At 43.7% G+C, this 21,156-nt stretch overlaps 1 protein-coding gene and 1 long non-coding RNA gene across 12 annotated transcripts in view; one reads left to right on the plus strand and one right to left on the minus strand.

The window, feature by feature from the left end:
* shot (dystonin-like protein short stop) overlaps nucleotides 1-21,156 on the minus strand; it is a 240,444-nt gene that overhangs the window by 99,542 nt on the left and 119,746 nt on the right. The window lies entirely within an intron of this gene.
* LOC111250447 (uncharacterized) overlaps nucleotides 1-21,156 on the plus strand; it is a 79,457-nt gene that overhangs the window by 4,229 nt on the left and 54,072 nt on the right. The window contains exon 1 of one of the 3 annotated variants that reach the window (XR_015327277.1): nucleotides 10,906-13,334. The exons of the other annotated variants lie outside the window; for them this stretch is intronic. This is a non-coding gene — a long non-coding RNA (uncharacterized LOC111250447). Of the gene's footprint in view, nucleotides 1-10,905; nucleotides 13,335-21,156 lie in introns of those variants that run through there. 3 annotated transcript variants of the gene reach the window in all.

Raw genomic sequence — 21,156 nt, forward strand, 5'->3', positions numbered from 1 at the left:
TATATATGCTTTTTGTAAGATGCGCACTTCTCAAGAACCGCATTAAAATGTATTGAATCATGCTTATGCTCAAATACTGTGCTTAGATTACAATAAGCAACACTCTGACAAAATACAAGACTACGCAGTATTGCTACGGAATGGCACAGTAGATCGCTAGACAAACAGACGGTCAAAGAAATTAACAAAACAGTAAAACATTTTTCGCGTAAAAGTTTTCCTTTAGTAGAATCGCGACATATTTAAAATAAATTCGTTAGCAAGCTAACTAAACAGCGGATAAAGCATAGAGCATCAGGACACTTCGACAACGAGCGACATGTGGGGCATGTCCCGGGACTGGCCCTGCTTTAGCCGTACTTAGGAGAATTCGAGTAGAAAATAAATCAACTCTATACCTCGTTATTTAATGGGAAACCAATCTCATATCCTCCCCTTACAATTTACAAGTGACAGGAAGTATTTCGAAACGCATTGAGATCGTACGCTTTATTATGAGCTCTATGTCGAATGCGAACGCCACCCACTGACTGTGAAGTTGGCACGGGAGGTAGATAGCCGTCAGTAGCTTCAGAAAATAGCTGTTGTTTTTAACCTCTACAACAGCTAGCAATATATATATATATATATAGCTCAGGTAGATATGTGTGGACGTGCGTCTGGCCAGACACATGGTGGAGAACAATCGTTAAGTTTTTACGTGTTCATGGGCTAACAGATCGACGCTGACGCGGTCGACGCAGCTTTCGCTGGAACAGACGGATTCAAATTATTGAACAAACAGGACCGCTTATAAAATATATATATATATATGTAATATAACAATACCCAGTAATTAGCACGGTTTATCGATAAGGGCAATAAGAAAATCAGTGTGAGTATAGAAATAAGCACAACATACCTGTGAGACTGCAGCAGATGACTAGTTTGCTATAAGAGACGAATTATATCCTCTATCCTGATGCGTTAGTTTAACCACTTGTCAGATTCAATTCGGTTTTCCCAGCCAGCCCTGATTGTGGATACAAATTCTATGACCGTCACAAAGAACTATTGCATTGTATATATATATAGAACGTACCTGCACTTGAAAGCCTCTAGTCAACAACACAGAATCACCGGCAGAAAGGCAACTTATACCATCGATTTAGGCAAACCGAAACCATATGGTGGCATTTTCCTACAGTGAACGTCAATGGCCAATACACGTAGTCACGTGGGCTAGAGGCCCGAATGATGCGATCTGATCAGCTGCTCGTGTGGGCCTCTACATTACGACGCCACTGCACGCCCTTCTATTACACAGGATCGCAGAATAATGGGCATCAGAGATCAAAAGAGAAAACGCAGAACTTCTTAGCTCTGCGCTGCAGTGCAGCTGCAGTTGGGATAATAGGATTAAGGGCAAAACAAACACGGTCAGGAATTTAGTCCATTCACAAGCCAATCATGAGATAAGTTAATAAAACTAAAATCACACTACCTTGGTCCCAGTTGACAGTGATTAATGATTATATATAACTTACCGACTCTACTGTACTATTGATCGTTACATGGCATGGAATATCTGAACCATTACGTTAATTAGCTATTGAAGACGGATGGCAGTCCTGGATCGGAACGTCGCCGCATATTATACTGATATACAAGCCGGTAAAAATGTAACGTAAGCCAGATAGATAAATTAGCACATATGGTTGTATAATACTTACTCTAAGGCTGCATATTATTACTTGGACCATATTAAACAAGAAGGTAATTTGCCTCAGTCAATGATAATGAAAATCCATGCTCAGTTCATCAAAGTACTGCTATCTCAATCCTATCTGTCCGATCGGGCAATTTGCGAGCAAAATCAAGCATCGCTAAGGTGATAGAATGACTGACAAATCACTATAGACCGCCGGTAGCAGAAATTCCTACGATAACAATCTAGCAACAACATGCTTTTCAAACTTCCGTTGAATGGTTCGGAACTGTTGAAGTAACTGCGATACCAACATAAAAACATTTCAATCGAATCCCCCCAGATCTACAAGTGCAAGATCTGTGAAAGCAGTCGGTGATCATGCGACCCATTCACCACCGGCAGAATGGAAACAACGTAGACGTTCGCTATATGTACGCATCATGGAGTGTGAGCTTGCTCATGTTGATATCTATACATGGGCATCGAGATCGGTTTGTCAGTGCAGGAGTCGCACACCAGCAGGACCGGAATGATGTCGCCAATACCATTCCTGTTATGCCGTCCTACTTAGTCGAACAGATAGCCTTGTCAAGACTGTCCGACAAAAGCTGTCCTACGGCATAATTCCAACGTCCGCAACGAAGGTAGGAATCGGTCACGCCCTAACGGTTAGCTCAATCAAGAAACGCCAGACTCATTTGTGAAATCATCCTATGATGCGGTCAGTTTACCGAAAGTCGTTTAGCGACTCGGTATTAAACGAGAGCATGTTGACTCTTCGACTATCTCTCAACTGAAAACAGACTCGAGCAATTTTGTTGGCTATTTAAATAATAGAAATGCCGTGACGACAATCAAAGTAAACGTCACCGCGTAGCGAAACTTCCCGAGAAGCTTGCTTCCTTTAGTATATAACTGAACTACACTGTGGGTTATTACCTCCCCAAAACACCCAGGCCAGTATATGTGTGCTCGAATGGGCCGTACATCAATGTCGCCTTATCGAAGGGCCTTTATTCATCTGTTTCATTGTTATCGCAGTCGCTGTTTTCGCTTGTCTCTGCGTGAGTGCATTACGCAAATTTGTGCCGACACATTTCTCATGTTTAGAGTAGCTCAAGCTACAAAGTCTTATGGATTGACTATTCGGAGAGGGAAAGAAGTGACACTGGGCAGATAAAAATTTTGTCTTAGTTGTACCGCTGGTCACGGGATTGCGAGATGAGACGCAGGCCAAAACCATAACAAAAGACTAGCCATAATAATAAGCCACTAATAAATACTCATTGAACTAGGCCGTATGGATAAAAATGTAGCGAGAAGCTAAAAAAAAACCCTTCGAGGCGCTTCGAAGACGGTTCGAAGCAAACCGTCATCACTCTTATTAACGCAGTGGCGGCTTCATCTTGTAGCAGGTTTTTGCTATCTGTTCTAGGCCGCAATAACTATTACTCACTGCCACCACGGTCGTGGAAACAGACGAGACAGATACCGACGCTCAGTCTCCACGATCAGAAGCATTACGCAGCTTCATTAGTTTCAACTGTAGTAATCATTCATCTTAATCTAGCGTATCAGAATCCCGTCTTTGCTCAAGAAAGTTAATATGTGCGTTATTGTGTTAGACGCAGGAATTGTTGAAAGATGATGTTGCGACAAAGAAAACAAACGTAACTTTGATCGTGCACTTCTTGAACCCATAAGCAAAGCCACGACCCGTTTTTAGAGCTACAGTATCCGATTCTTTCGGAGTTCGTCTAGATATGCACGCTTCAACCTGGGCTAGTCGAATGCTAGGTTTGTGCAACATCAAGCATAGCAAACTCCCAGTAACTTATTTTGTACGTGAGGTAAGTTTACTTGACAATTCACCTGCGCTTACCTTGATACGCAGTGTATCTGCACCTGCGCTACCTGCTGCTCTGTTGTCCTTCAACAACTGTTGGACTAACCGGATCAATTTCGTACCTGGTGGTACTCCTGGTTATTTAAAATCACTTCTAGTTGATGGAAGTTATTATCATCTGATAGCATCAAACAAACGTTACCCAGTGAGTTGCTACTTGTATGAAGCTACATTATTCAGATACGGTGTTACAGCATCCTGTCAGGATAGCGGTACAGCTTTACTTTAAGTCATAAATAATATTTAACGTTTCGTTTATTAAACGTTGTCAGTAACTTCAATTTTCTAGGGTCCACAGTTTAGTCCCTGGAACCTTACAGGAATGAAACTGTGGGAGACGTTTCCTGTCGCAGCTTCAACTGCTGGTGACAATTATTGCAAACGGCCAGAAGCTTCCTTTCGCCTCTCATTCGTCAGTCTTTCCAATTCTATATTTAGTATTTCCCTATTGATTTCTGCTCCATGATCGGCTACGATGTATATTCGTGCCATGATGATTCTGCAATGTTCGATTCCCTTACCTTCAAACTACTTTTTTTTCGTCCTATCATCTGTCCTCTTGGCGGCGGACACGAACTGTCCTGCATGGACGTTCGACGGGCCCTTTCTCCAAATGTATAGTATACTTTGATGGCTACAGAAGTTTCAGAAGCGGCTAGAAGAATTGCATCTATCGGCTTCAAGAGAGCTATCGCGTGTCATCTCTTACGCTACCAATGTAGCGCCCCAGACGATCGGCCCTATGCTCCGTCCTCGAATTTTATTGTGCCGCCATTACCCGTGCAGGTATTGACCAGCTCTCGGGGGCTTCGCATTAGACTGCACGAGGTAGCATTCTTTTGCTCCTTGTGTGTGATACCTATCCAATTGGTTGATTCAAGTAGAAAAAATAACACAAAGCACTCGACGGAGTGCCGTTGGCTTTGTGGTCTTTTCCTGCCTGTTACTAAAAGTGTGTTAGCTTCCTTCGGAATCACTTCAATGAAATCGTCAACTGTTGCCATTAGACGATCAAAATGGGTAACCAAACGTCGGTCACAACCAAAGCCAAGATGAATTTTTGTACTATTTTCCCCGTACTGCTAATCAGTGTGAGGTTGAGAATGATGGCAAGAATAAACATAGGGAGTATATTGATGCATGTATCGCTTTCGGTGAGGTGGGCAAGAAATTGATTTAATTCTGAATTCGGTATTCGTGAGCTTTGACTGTTTCAAGTTTATCCCGGTAAACTCTAGGCAAATATGGCTGACAGTTAGCGTTAGGTAGATACCACCCAGATTCACTGTTTTGTCGGAGCATGATGGCTGCCGAATTAGCGGTATGGATCTATTCGTGAGAAAAATCTATGCAAGCAGTCCACATAGCTAATCTATGTCGTGACGATGACGGTACGTTAGCTTCATGTCTCTGATGTTTTCCAGTAACCTAGATGACCGGCGTCAACTATAGCTTTCAGTCTCACCAACAGCCGTGAAATGACGATGACGATGCCATGCATGCCGCACCGGCGATTCAAGAATCCAATGATTCACACAGCCCTCGCCCGCTGACTCAAGGATGCCCAGTCGATAGCGCCTCTGACAGATTTCTGCGAAATACCGCCTCTGGTGTTTCACGAAGCTACACCATGCGCACACAAAAATCAACCAATACAGAGTTGTCATACACAAATACCCAGCATACTTTGTAGCCAGCGATCCAGAACCCATGAGCGTGAGCGCTTCCCGTCATTTGTTCCTCTCTGCTTGTTATTACTCTGATCGTCGTTGCTCGAAACGCGGACCGGATCGAGTATGCTGGCTCACAGTCAATGATATGGTGTCAGTTCCCTTGGAGCGGACGCAACTGGTTACACTGTGCCAGTATCTATATTTTCCTTCTTGATTGTTGGCAGTGCTTTTTACGGCTATCGATTTGGCTGCCATTGTAGCATTATCCATCGAGCATGCCTAGGCCGTTTGTCAGCTCGAGTGGGAGCCAGGCATCGATTTTCGAAATCTTGCTCATTTCTCATGCGTAGTCAGCGCCGTCATGCTCACGACGCTTGAATGTATGGAATCGTAGCACGGGCCGAAAGCGGAAATGCTTTGACAAAAATGCACCTCCAACCTGATTTTCGTCGAATGGCAGAATGTTCCATACGATGACGTCTCGTCGGCGTTCGAACCTATGCGATATCTGCGTCAACGCTGTTTTGCACCGCACAGTCTTCTGTCAGCTTGGCCATGCCGGTCTATCGGAGTAATCGTAGCAAAAAGGGCGCAAAGGCGATGAGATTATTAAATCTGTTCCTGCGATTGTTGGTGATCAAGCTTCATTAACCAATGTTAGTGCCTCTATAGGCTCGACGTCGCAGCAAACTGGCGTGCTCGCGCGTACGAATGTTGTACAAGACAACGCAAGATGACAAGGGCGTAAAGGCACAAAAATGTGGGGGTAAAAGGCGGCAATTCTATAGCCGCGCTACAAGTAGCATTTCCAAGCAGAACGATGGCGGCTGCAGTGGCAGCTCGTTCCATACTGCTACTGGCGCGTCAAGCTGGTCTTTTTTGTCTAGATTGACCCGTGCGACCTGGGAACTATAAAAACAAGCTGTTTTTTTCGTTCTAGTCAACAGAAAAAAAACAAGCTGTTTTTTTTTGTTCTAGTCAACAGAAAAAAAAGGCAAAAAATCTCCTGCATTCAAATAAAGCGAACGTTCCTTTACTCCACCACAGAACGGCTGGGGGGGGGAGGGACAGTGACGACATCGTGTTGCGTGTTATATTCCATTCTGATCTAAATGCTTCTGACACGTGACTTTAGCTGATCCTGAAGAGAGGCGTACGCACTTCGGCCTGTCGGATAACGCTAACACAAAGATAGCACAGTAAAAGGACTGGTCCGAGTTAAACAGTAAGGTATATGACAAGCCGAGAAATATGTCATACCTAGGCTCAATATGTAGTTGTTGCAGAACGTGATTTTTATACGTGGCACCAACGTCAATTTTAGTCTGATTATTACGACTTTGTTTCAGTCTCTTTAACAAAGCACCATATTTTCAGCTTTTGAGTAGACAAAATAGATAGTCCTTATAAATGATAACATTGGTGTTTGCCTGTGAAGTTACTGACTTGATACTCGATAATAGTGAAGTCTTCAGTAACCTACCTAGGACAGCTTCCTGCCTTTCCGCATTTTTCGTTCTTTGGACGAAAATTTGGACAAAATTGACGAGCACAAATAGCGAAGGCAGTTGCAAAGACGTTCGTTCATTGCTTGCATCCGTCTGTTGAGAAGATAACCATGTACACAAACTGAGCTCCGTAAAAGAAGATCCATCCGATGTGTAGTTTGAAGTTTACAAGTTAGTAAGTAAGTTCTAAGAAGATAGAATTCAATATTCGGTGATGAATTCGCTCAGTGGAAATTAGTCTCGACAGATTAAGCGGAATGGAGTTCAAGGCCCCTTCATTATTAAAATTGTGGCGCACGCAATCCGAAGTTAGCGTCATGATTGCCAAGGCATGGCCGAAAAACAACTTTTATATTGAATTGGAACAACGTGCTTCTTTGCTGGAAACTATCAAATGCTATTACTATTGTAAACTAAGCTAAACTATTGTATTTTCCAAAAAAGCAGGTACTTCCCACCTTTAACCTAATTGCCCAGGTTGATCATCTATCTCTAATGAGCAAAATGAAACCAACTCAAGCAAATGGTATTCTCTGTTTGTGAAGGTGGCCGATTCCGTGGTTACTTCGAAATATCGGCATCAGCTGGCTGGCTGTCACCACTCAGCTCCTTTGGCGGTGCAACGCAGCATCCCAGCACGCTTACACACATATATCCACTAAATTGTATTTCTAAGCGTTCACGCTGAATTCGTACATGACCTGTACTAAGCGTATTACACACGAAATGCTATTCAACACTGTTCAGTACTTTTTGTCCAGCTTAAAGCTAAAGCGAATTCCAACTTGTTTGGCCTGAACGTAAGTTTTTAACCTAAGAAAGTTCAAGTTATTTCATCGTTCTAGCAAGTTGTTCATCCCTGTGCCAATGGTTCCGTGTTTCCATGGCTACTAAGTTCGTGTTGAAAATTTACCGCACCCCTTAAAGCATCTAAATAAGTTTTCTCTTTTATACTCCTGTCACTATTGTGCGTACTTCCGCTTATTGGTTCTTTTTAATATAAAATTAAATAACAAGTCTAATTAGTTAATAAATCAATAATAATTAAGATGAGACAATTTTACAGATCTTTGATAATAACGAAGATTTTACTATAATAAAAGCTTAAGCGTTTCGGAGATGAATATGGAGTTATTGAATGAAATACCTTCGCTTGAGGATAGAGCACTTCATGAACTTTCAAAAAAACTTGTGCGAAATATCGAACAGCTCGACAGGCTGCACAGATTGGGAGGTCAAATAGATGGCTTTGATACCCAGTTTGTCGTGTTTTTCTATTGGATGACGGCTGGCCTGATCGTAATGCTTATGCAGTTGCAGGCCTTAGGTGGCAGCCTGTAAGTGTGATAAAAATACACATATACAAGAAAAATTGCTACTATTACCTAATTATGCCAAAATGTGCTATCTATATTAGTAATAATAACAAATCCAATAATTATGAAGCTTCTAGAGAAGTAAATCAAATAAGCAATGTAAAAATGTTGATATTTAAAAGAAAAAAACAAAGAGGTAGTTTTCCGTTCCTATATTAGTGGGAAAAAAACGACACAAGCTGGCTTTTGGAGCGGATCTTTTCTCTATAATGCAGAATTCGTAAAAGTAGATAATACTTATCTTAACCATAACTAGAGAAAAAGTAATTGAAAAGTTAAACTTTTATAATTCACGTTTGTGTCTATGGGAACGTTCATTGCTATTATAGTTTAGCGTAAAAAAGTCATGTTGTTGATTCAGCCACATTGTCCTCATCGCAGTATTATCTACCTCAGGTCAAAGTGGTGAACTAATAACATATAAGTGTGATCGCGAATAGGTACAGAACTCAAAGGCGCTTTGCAGGCCCGATCTTCTGATCCTATAAAAATACGGCGATTCCTCCTTGTCGTACGTGTATACAGCAAAACGATTTCAACAGGAGATCAAAGGAATATTGCTCAGAGCAACTTCTCATTGTTACCTCATGTTGAATTAAGCATACTTCCACAAAGGTTCGAGTCACCGTCAAGGATAAATCTTCCTGATGAGGTGGTGATACAGCATTTGACAGAGGCTTTAGTGTCTCAATTAAGGTGATGACAGGGGTTCGTGCTGGTGTCTACCAGCCGGAACGGCCGTTGATAATGTCTGCCCGGTTTTTATTTGAGCCAGTGTTGTGTTATCATATTGACACTGACTGATTTTGGTTTTATACACTCGAAATTTTATACACCGATTATAAACCCCTCTTAGCTTCCTCACGTTAACGACTTGTTCGCTGTCTTCAATTCTTCGTCGTTTGATATCGATTTTCCGTACTCTTCTTTAGGTTCCTCTATTCACATAGAAGTGCTTTTTTGTTGCAGGCAGTCAGGCGTCCCCACACGTACATGGCCCAAATCTTAAACGCGACGTCCAGTTAATAGATGAGTGTCTAAGCGCGTTTCTTTATTCTTCTAACTTTTCCATTCTGTCGTCAACAATCGGTCATGCGTGGCATTGTCGCGCAGCAGCGGTGACAAGCATCGGAAGTGAAATTAGTGCAGCGGCGACTACCGTCTTTACTTCGTTCTCCCCTCGTTTTGTTTCGTCAAAAGAATCGTTTTGGGCGAGGTCGTGACCCATCTTCCACTGAAGTGAGTCCTCATATCTTGCTTAGTTTAGGATGGCCAGCGTCCATTCGCAGTGAGCAGGGATCTGTGCGCGAGGACTCAACAGCTTAGCAATGAAAAGCAGGCGCCAGAACCTATGGCAAAAGCAGCAGCAGCAGCAGCAGCAGCAGCAGCAACGCCTCTTCGTCACCAAAAATGGCAGAATTTTAGAGAATTTTCTGCTCCGATGAGTCCTGCCGAGGACATACACCGCTCTATGTGGGAATATGCCGTGGATCATTGGCGGTCGTGATGATCGCTACTCTCGAGGTGAATGGTGCAACTGAGTGGTGCGGATAAGATCGTCCGTTCGTCGATAGTAACCAATGCCTGTGTCTATCTAGTACGGCGCATGAAATGAAAGTCACCCCCTGGATTACTATTAACGAACAACGGACAATCGTGCGCTGTCGGGAAGAGCAAACGAACCCTCTAGGGATGCTCACTCTGGGGTTCCGGAATGGACGGAACATGCAAAAGTCTGATGTTAGTGAATCTAATGGTCCGACGTGCGCAAGACACAGTGCACACATAGCCACTGTAAGACGATAATACCATATACAGACAAATTCGATGTCCGAATCTTACGCAAAAAACTAGCTCGAGGTGAATACAGGTCTTTAATACGGCTCCGTTTTTTGAAATTACTAGTTATTTTTCAATGAGTCAAAATAGGGTATTCGTTGAAAGCTTGTCTCTAGGCTATCCAGTTGATTCCAGAACGTTTTTATCTATTTGACAAATTTACGTACGAATTGGGCGAAAACATAATGTTACTCAAAGAGTTAATCAAGGTCGCAAGCGAGCTATAGATTGACTTTGCAGATACGTCACACGGATACATTGAAGATAACAATGTACTCACCCGGATCAGAGGGCCCTATTGTCAGTAGGCCTCTACAATTATTCTGTTGTCCTTGAACAGAAATCGTAGTTGGAAGTTTTTTCTTTAATAGATCATAAATAATGTCAACCTTTATCAAGCAATTACGCAGTACCAAACCAGCTAGACTAGAAAGCTATCTATCACATTAGAAGAAGAGTTCATCCATATTCCATAATTATATGAGCACTTCTGGTATAATTACAGTAATTCATGCCTTATGATTCCAAAGGTGTGGACGAGCAGGCATCGCCAGCTGACGATGTGTCATAGCAAATGAATATATTTGAATCGTTGTATGACTCCACTGTTTCGCATCCGATGCGTGTCATCAATGTTATCACATACGTTTCTCGCGTGCGCTGGTACACGTGTGCATATATCAACTCGACGAATGTTAAGCGATTGCAGTCACAGCGGACGTTACCCCATCGGCTACGGGCAGTTGGGCTATTTGAATCCAACCCAGTCAACCTTCTCGGAGTAACTGGTGAACTGTTTACGCAACTGCTCTGTCGCGGGAGCTCTTCTTTAGATCGGCTGCGTCGTGTAGGCGGTGGGCGCTCAATTGCTGGTCACTGACCTATAGTACAGCCTGACTGCGTGTTGCTCATATGATTCACGTCCATCGATAGGCGGTTCAGGGTGTCATACGTTACCTTCAAGAACTGTTATACCTCCAATTTTCCCTCCCTCGTCATTTGCGAATCTGGGCTTGTGGGTGCGTGGCTCGAACGGGACGAGACACTGGACTAGTGCGACCGACGCACTATCGGTTATCGTATGCCCGGTTGCACTCTGACTTTACACGCAAGTCCCTGATCTGTTGTAAGCTTATACAATACTATACCACTGTTGCTGTTGTTATCGTTGGCTTGTCTGTGCACAAACGGAGATGCGTCTCTTATGTGTGTGTCGTCATCTGTGTAAGGGATGTTTCATCAATTTGTCGCCGAATATCGCGTTGCTGAAGCATATGCGCAGAAACAAATATTTCTTTTTCCTTTTTCTATGGAGCTCACCAACTGCCGGTGACAGTGTAGCTCGCCATTTTGGGTACTATTCCGCCATTGGTGCTTCTACCTACATATACTTTAGTGGTTATAGCTGGCGCGGTCCCTCCTTGGCTCGCTGGCCTTGAGTACCCGTCTGTTGGACAATATGCCACCACACGGCGCGCTATCGGTTGCTAGAAGGAGCTCACGCTTAACCTAAGTTAGATTAGTATAGTTTAACCTAGATAGACAATGGCAGCAAAGGTCCAAACCGATCAAACCAGGCCAAAAGAACTGGAACTAAGTCGAGTCGTTCACAGTTTAGTCTAGCGTTCATCTCGCATAAATGTAGGTAAGCTTTCATCTTGATCTGGCAGTGAGTGGACAGCCAATGTCGCTGCCGACGTCATGTTCGGGCCGGTGTGATGCTCATCAGAAGTCAACGCTGGTAAAGCGATGCGACACCACACACAGTAGCAGTATTTAGAGGGCCGAAAGCAGCACGGGCTGCGGTCACTAACCCCGTCGCTGATTCTTCTATTAGTATTCTGCATTGCGCGGCCTGCTTGACGCGTGGCTAAGCCAACTAGCATTGTTGCGACTGCCAATACTTCGGTTAGTTCACTGCTGGCCGTGTAGGCCGAGGCTATATTGGAGTTGCAGGCCTCTATAGCGAAACAAGACTGAGGGCCTTGAGAGGACGACAGAACGGGGAATGAAAGCGAGGCACAGCCTTTGCCAGTGGCTGTTGTTGCCGCTAGAAGTAGACGACCGGCTTCTCCGCGCTGGAGCCGATGCCACGAACAGCCTTTGGTCGCTAGTAAGGGAAAAACGGGCAGAGAATCTCGCCGTCAGCCAATCACCGCAGCAAACATTGGATATGGACGACAAGAACAACGTGTTTATGGCGCACGTCTACGATACAAACTCGTAACATAGAGGACAATAAAAAGGTAGTGGTCTTGTACAACAGGCAGATGCTCTCTTAAGCGGTACAATACAACAGCGTAGTCAATGCGGTGAAATGACTTGGTCTGCTAGCTAGCTACCCAGGTGACGGTGGGTACCTGGCTGCTGATATCGAGTGGACACTTCAAATACAATTGCTCGTAATTTTACAGCATTTAAGATAGACACCTACCTCATAGGATAACGCTTTCTCCACGAACTATATGATCGAACGAGCGACCCAAATGTAACGAACATTTTAGACTTGCATCACTGATTACTAGCTATTGTCATCGGTATCAAAGCGGTCACGGGCTATAGCGTTAGCAAGTGCGTTGAAAAGCGCATGAGTTTTCTTCGAGTCGTTTCGTTCGAGCTAGATATAAATAGGTAGAAATTGATTCATTTGGTACCTTTCACTTAGTACATAAGTTGATCCGGCGGTAGATCTCTAGCAGTGTTTCATACTTTGGAGCTGACTAAATGAAACTACACGTCACACCGTCATCACACAGGAACGTTTCAACGGTCAAAATGTTGAACGATCACGATCGGCAATGTTACAATAGCAGGACAATCCCGTCTCGTGATCTTGATATAGGCGTACCGCACGTCACTGTCATCTGCAGCTGTTCATCTTTCGTTCTGTTTCCGTTAATTCTCCTGTAATCGAAATATACTTCATACTTCAATGATCTCAATTTGCATCTCGCGGTAAGCCCGCATTTTCTATCGCCGTATCGCCGGCTCCAGCTCCGCTAATGATCGGTATAACTGTCGCATCCATCATCATCGGCATAATCGAAATTCTGCACGTATACGAAGATGTGAGGCATTTAGTACAATTGGAAAAGCATCGATGATGAGTGGCTCGCTTCGCAATAGTCATTATTTTGCTGGGCATTTTGTAACGCTGGGGAACGGTGCAGTTACTGGTCAGAGCTTTCGTCGCCGACTCAAACCACGGATCGTGCCGCCGCGTGCATAACAGCACGATATCTGAAAACCTAATAGCAACAATGCTATCCATAATGGGCACTCCTCGATGACAATGAAGCGTCGGTTCAAACAGCGGAACTTCACCGATTCAGGACATCAAAGGTACATGTGGATAGATACGAAGACGATGACAGATACCAAGCTAGTACATTTTTCGGGGCCGACTGGAACCGACATTGATGATAACTAACAGCTTGAACAAGTCGCTTTTGTTTTCAGTCTGTTAATTAATGGAATCGTTAAAGATTACAAAGAGAACGTTCGGCCTTTCCCACGTGATTTTGTTATTGCTATAGATGCGCATACGGTAACTGTTTTGTTTATTTACGTTGTCGCGCCGGACATTCGGTCACCGAAAGACATCGGGGTAAGGCAGGAGTGTCTGGCGACCTTTAAGTTTTTCACAACTATGTAAGTAAATCCTAAAATTAGTTAGGGACACGTTAGGATATTACTTGTACGAATAAAACCCAGCAAGGACAGGATCCTAGATAGCGTTCGGTAAATCGTTATCTAACCAATTGTCGAGGGGCAATAAATTGGACGCATTACAGGAGTCGATAGGCGCTCTGTTGGACTTCTAGATAACATACACCCGACATTGATGAGTTCTATTTAATCATGAATGACACGTGCCTTGAGAGCAGAGGCCATGCTGACGACAAACCATAGATTGAAAGAGTATGGATAAACATTGTAGAACTCTTTTCACTGCCAATCTGGTTGTGCTTCCTTTGCTTGCACGCGGTCAGCGATTAACAGCAAAGCGCCGTTAGAACGTTACTGTCTTCCGATCTACGTGCTTCTCGGAAGTAGATTCCGGTGGTAGCTCTTGATCAGTTAACACGAACATCTTACTCACTACTAGAGTTATAAAACCTTGCCCGCCATTTTCTCTAACTTTTTAATAACAATGGAACGGTTTGCACATGAAACCACCATTACCTGTGGTGTTGTGGGAATTTTTTTTTATTCATAGACAATTTATAATCAATCCCCAAGACGCCAGATTGATCACAAATGACTCTTATTCTCATGATCGGATGCCCCATATATTTCTTATGATCAACAATTATTTTTTCTGAATGTTTAACACTTAGCGGTACCTTAGGACCATTCTAACATTTATTGCTTTTTCTTCGACTCGGTGCGTCGTACGGCAGCTCTCTGCCGTAATAATATGACCGGGCCCGCCTCTCGACTGAATATTTACCGTATTGTTAGCGTCACTTGTTCGACCGACCATTCAACGACGAAATTCGTTTGGTAGACGTTTTTAAGGTAGGCGGTTCCACGCCGTGGATGCAAATGCTCTTACACGACCTTGCAGCTCCTACATGCCCGCTCGAAAGCCTACCTCAAGTCAAACGAGTCGTCGTCACTCCCACAAATGTACGAGGACACAAACGGATTGACATAGAAACATATGCTACACGTGCTGTACAGAAGAAAGTTAACTGCGGAACAGTAACTCGATGCGCTCACGACTTTCAGGCTCCGATGGCCTCCGAGATCCGAGCTATACAGCCACATATTGAACAGCTGCCAGGACTTGCAGGACGAGTTGTCAGTTATGCCACTGCTAGAAGATATTGCGGTAGTACATAGCATCTTTCAAACATACGGCGAGAAGAAGTTCACTTGAAGGAAGATGAATTTTCTGTGCTAATTAAGTAACAATTTCTATACATCTAATTTCGATTGTAATATATATTGTACTTGCTATTTCAGACTACGACTAAGGCAATCTGCGAAGCTAAGTAGATTGAAAGCGTCCCTGGTCGTCATGGCAGAAGTTTGTAGCGATCTCTATGATAGGCGTTCGTGAATATACCTATCATGATCGATTACAAAACAGACGCAGCTAAACTGGCCAATAGCCAATGCAATGCCAAGTTCAGAACAACCTACAAAGCGTATATGTCCACTTAATAAGCTGCTCGCAAAATCTTTATTCTGCTATACCATCGTTGGTCATGCAAGTTGAACGCAACGCTATATGATGTCTTAAGTACTACCATTTATTTACCATTACACAATGGCGACCAGTATTGAGCAGTTTATCTTTTCTGTTTTTTTTTTGTTTGTTTTTTCGAATATTGTAGGTAACAGTAATTCCCGGTCTCGTAATCGCTTACCCTCGTCACGGATGCTATAATCCGTCAACAACGCTCCGTGAATTCTGCTACTACCGTCACCGCAGTGTTCGTTGCATCATCCGTACCCGTACCCATTCTATCTGTAATTTATAGTTAATACTTTTGCCAGACATTATAAAATTCTTCCTGTGCGGCTCGGAAAGAACACAGAATCACTTTCACTAAAGTTTTCATGCGGTGCGCTCATGTCCGACGTCACTCTGAGGCTTTTCATTGCTTTCGTAATTCTGTATCATCGCACTTCGCATATAGAGCATATTCGCAAATGGTCGATTGTACGTAATCTGAACATCGTGTTAGCGTTATCGATGACCCCAAACGATAAGCGATTAAACGAACGACCATAATCGGAAGACAACTGTATCTTAGACTATTGACGTGAGCGAACAGAACGACTCGGGAGAAATATTCCGATCAAGATCAGCTCTGAAAAGCAGATAAGGAACTGGGCTTCATAACGCAATCTCGTTGGGTGTGTGCTGTCTTTTTAGGCTTCTGTTCGGTGTGAATTTTGTGTTCCTGCCGCCGCTGCCGACTAGTGACCTTGACGGCGTGAGAGCGTGGGCAGGCCCCAGCAGCAGGTCACTGCGGCATGTCCATCTCCAGTATCTCCCAATAGTTTATGGTTACTATTGGCCGTGGCCGCTCCAACTTCTAATGCTGCCATTGCCGCTTCTGAACATTTCATTGAAATTTTTCTTCACCATGAGATACGTATAACCGTATTGGCACTCATGGCCCTCCACCTGGTTGTCAGTCGCAGCGACCGCCACCGCTATCATTTTTGTGCGTATAGATGCGTTAATACTATGTGACGTAAACTTTCCCTGAGTATTCGTCATCGTCCCGTGTATTTTATAGTGAAATAAACCTTATTAATGAGTTGAGCTTACATACGATGGGTACTAGAGAGTTGAGAAACTCGATTTGATACCTGAATCTCGATGAACAATATCGATGTCTACATGATGACGACAGAAAAAAATGCATGAAGAGAATTAGCCCTCCCGGTCGGTGTACGATAGAAGCGAACGAGGGGCTTTCGGCCAATGTGCTGCAAAAACAAGTGGTGGCCCTGCGTGCCCTTGGTCAAATATTGTCAAATTCACCCAGCTCTCTTGCTTGCTTGAGCGTTACTAAATCTGTAGTTTTCGTTGCAGGTTGTTTTTGGGTTGAATTTTTGAGTCGAGCTCAGCCGTGAAGACTTGTTTATAATGTTCGTGCCCATATATATGAACGAACCTCGCCAATACGTCGTTGTTACGCGTTAAAGCGTTTATCTATTTGTACGCATTTGGATATATCGTTGAAGCCGAGCGTACATCTCTCTAAAAAATTTCGCCGACCATCATTTTCTTCGTCCGCGTCCGCGTCCGCGTCCGTGAAACGCTTAGAGCTGTCGAGGTAGCGTTTTCAACCATGAAACATAATTATTCTGGGCGTTTCAATGCTGCCTTTGTGCGTGCGCTTCTTTCGACAACGATAGGTACAGACATGGAAGATTAGCATTTAAAGGTGATGATAAATTGAGGATGCTAGCTAACTATTTTCATTCTGTTGCGCCTTGTGGCCTGGTTAGGCATCTGCTGGCCCACAAATCAACCTAGAATCATTTGGTTTTTAAAACGTTTCCTTGGACCTCTGTGGTTAAATATTTATCTCTCATTTATTGAGTGATTCTGTATAAAAGCACCGCTGCTCTTATTAGTTATTTCTAACAAAAAAAAGAACAACGTAGTGCTTGGTAATATAGTTAGCTTCACATCGTTCCATGAAAAAGAGCCGTCGGAATCGCCCGAACGGAACACCGTCACTCCATCGTTAACGTTGCTGTTGACGCTACATTATAGCAAAAGACATTTACAGCAACAGCACCAACAGCGGCGGTTGAACATAGTGGAGACTAAAATGGGCTATTGACGCGCACGTTTTCCGCCTCACGGGCTTCCACTTATGGCGAAAGGGCTGTCCAGCTAGAATAACCGCCTCGTATGTATTTGGTAACGGAGCTCACCCACGTAGCTCCAACGTGGCGCAGCCGCCACTGTCGCAAACACCGTGAGCACGCTGACGAGTGAGGGAAAAATTCAGGGGAAAAACATCTATGCATTATAGACAAGGCAAAAAAATCAGGAGAGAGAGAGCGAGAGCGAGAGCGAGCGATCTAAATATTATACCACTGCTAATCAATGAAAAAGTTGTACGTGAACGTAAAGATAAATAATCGCGGACGACGATTAGAGGATAGGCGCGATTATGTCAATACAGTTAAAACGTATGCCCGTTGACTAAGCAACGGCAAGCCCCCACCGTCGACGTCAAACTACTGCAGATTATTCCAGATCAGCCTGGATCTAGTGGCTGATCCATAGCGATTGCAGGGGATGCGAAAGTGATTACTTTAGCTAGTGCTCATAATGGTAACCGTAGTGAGAGCCGTCTCTAAACAATTTGGCGATTGTCGATCTGATGAAGTCGCCTTCTTCATCATGACCGTCAGGAGCAGTATCAAGCTACAGTATGGAAAACGTCACGGGCCACTGCATAATGGACGGTTTGCGGACGCAAGTGTTTTGCCGTTTTTTCTGCCACTGGAAGTATTTAATGAAGGATATACAGATAGAAAGAAAGAGCTCACCCAAAAATCACACTAGATAACTGCGACAACAAATGGCGCTGATGTTACAGTATTTACGATAAGTATTGCTAGTACGTCTGCCTCATGCTACTATACGCATTCGCCTCTACCGAAGATACGAATGTACGGCGCGAAACGGCAGTAACATTAAATATCTGCTAGCTCACTTGAAGATTCAGGCGTACATAAGACGTGTCCCGGTCTGTGAGTCTTGTCAGTGGACATGATGCATGTAAAACGCGTGGCTGTTTGTTATAGATACATCTAGAAGGAAGAAACATTATTACTATTAAGCACACGATAGGGATCATTGTCAATATTGGCTAAATGTGTTCGCAGGTATAATAGAGCCATGGAATGTGGTGGCAAGAAGAAAATTGGCAAATGTCAAAGTTGTGGTAGCAAGCAAGCACACAGGGTACATGTGTATACCCTCCATCGTATGGATAATGGCCGAATTGGAAAATCAGAGGGAAAAAAGACGACCTTCAATTGCTAATTATGACCAACATCGTTACCTCTTAGTAAATTTGCACTAGTACAATAACTGGGTTTGCAATCGAAGACAATGATGTACCATGTCCAAATAGGCTGAGATCGATATAGTGGGCCAAAGTCGGCTCGTCATACATCGCGGCGAGGTGGCTGATCTGTCTTATTAGGACATTTACCGCATTTATGTTGCTTGTTTACATTATGGTGGTATAAAGCAAAGGACGACTATTGATAATTTGGTCTATTTTGAACAACGATCATACTGGCGACATGTAATCCGCTAAAATACATATATAACAATCATTCCTACTAAACGATGAACCAATCGTCTCCACTCAATTTTTACAAAAACGATTTCCGTATTACGTTTTTTTGCTATCCGCCTCTTGATTCATGCTCCACAATGGCAAGGCGACGAGCAAAAAATATGACTTATTTACATAAAAACATTAACATAACAACAGCAAATGCCGACGTTTTACAAACGATCAGCAAAAACACTTCGTCTTCGGCGCATTTTCGTATACGAATGTGGTCGATTTATATTGCGTTACATATGGAACGCTACGTTTCCTGGGAAGGCCGCTCGACTTGATGCGTTCTTTAGGCCCATGACCACGGACCACGTAGCCTTGACTGTAATGAAAAGCACAGGGATTTTTTGTTTCGTTTCGCCGTTTCTGTTTGTATTGCCCTAAGGCTGTGCCAGTTACAAATCATCGCTACTACATGTTCCATTCAAAGGAAACGCACACATCTGTAACAATTCAACGTTGGCTTTGCCTGTTCTCGATGCGTGCACATATGATACTGAGCAACAAATAAACATCTGTACGCAGTACGTCCATAGACCGACAGATATAAAAATAAGCGTAAGCACAATACATAGCACATTGTTTTCGTTGGGTTGAGCGAGCGTCGATGCCGATGTAAAATAGATCAGGACATTTGTCAACAGCTGCGTGCTAGCAGGAAATTGTAATGACGCGAAAAACAACAACGACAGATTCAGGTGCCGTAGAAGCCGTTAGACCTGTGCCGAATATGTTCGTAATAAATAACTAAGAAACAGGACTCTGTCATCAGTCATGGTCCATCCCGCCGTGCAGCCTCGTGCTTTGCCTAGATAAAGGAGGAGAAAAATATATGAATAGAACAAATAAAGCGGTCGTAGAGTAAAATACCATAATACCAACTATGTACATGTATTGCCTCCGCTTGAGCACAGCGTCTGCTAGCCGGCCTAAGTCGAATTTTTACCTGTCGGGGTGCGTTTACACTGCAGGCGGCGTTTACACTGCGGGCGAGCTAACCGTCGACGACCAGAGCCAAATCGATGACATGTTTCTAATCTTCTACGATTTATAGACACGAATACGAGCAAACTAACGAAACACGAAGGAGCAAAAAGAAAGGAAGGTATTGCAAGAGACTGTAGGCTAACTGAACCTTGCCGCTGGAACAGACGGCCCTTACAAGCAAAGGCCATTTATCCCCTCGCGTCATAACGAAAATGGGCTGTTCTCGCGGTCAGTCGGAAACCGGGCAGTGAACATCGTTATGTTTCGTCCGTTAGGTACATAAAACTGGAACGTTTACTACGCTCGCACTAATAACCAGAGCACAGAAAGGAAATGTGTGTACGAAGGGGCCCGAGATGGGAACGCTGTTTTTTTTTTGCCACCTACATACAATGACCAGTGTAACAGTATACAGCTCAAATGCACCCGAGCGGAAGTGAGCCCGCTTTAAGATTTGAGTAACTTGAGTCATTCGACCATTCATTGTTTTACCTCGATCGCTCTACCCACGCCTGCCAGAAAAAGGCGTCTGTACCAATACCAAAAAAAAAGAAAATAACAAGGTTTAAGGTAACTGATCTTCTTGTCAGCTGCCTCAAAAACAACGAATGTTTACAGTATGCCATGTTACTGTTAGAGCGGTTGTTGGCCGTGCAGAACTCTGACCCACTGTGTTAAGAAGCCACCGTTATTTGTCGAAGTAAGCGTTTATAGCAGCTAAAGTTTCTAATAAAAGCGTTATTTCGATTATCGTCTTGGAGGTCATACGAGCATCGTCTTCTTAATACGTAATCGCTATATACTGTCATTGGAACTCTCAGGCGAAAAATCGGACTGAGATGTAGCACCCTTCTGCTAAACCTAATGCTATGTATAGTAGTCATTCTCTGATGGCCGTCGACATTGAGATGCTGATGAAAATGGAATAGTTCTTGGCAGGAGAGTAAGCGATTTCGCCTCATTTCCCTGTCTGCTTGCTTAGTCTTCAACGTCTGTCCATGCAGTTGTTCCATGAATACGTTCCGTGTGCTGAAGCAATAAATAGATTAGTCCATTACGGCACAGATAAGACTTTGCATAGAAGAGAGCATTTATCGCACATATTTGTATGTCTGCGCCGTAGGTTTCTAAGTAGAACTGACCTAAGGCGACGCTGGCAACGATCAGAGCGGATCGCAAGCCTACAACTGCAGCTGATAACGGTCCAGACGCCGATCCGACGACAACGACAATGCGGCTGCATCTATTCGCATCGCTTCCGAAGGATTGAGCGATCCGCCTCCCGCTGAGCAAGCTGGAGCGGTAAGCGCTCAGAGTAATATGTCCCTTCC

Source organism: Varroa destructor, unplaced genomic scaffold (assembly GCF_002443255.2).
Source record: "Varroa destructor unplaced genomic scaffold, Vdes_3.0 BEIS01000004.1, whole genome shotgun sequence".
NCBI classification, from domain to species: domain Eukaryota; kingdom Metazoa; phylum Arthropoda; class Arachnida; order Mesostigmata; family Varroidae; genus Varroa; species Varroa destructor.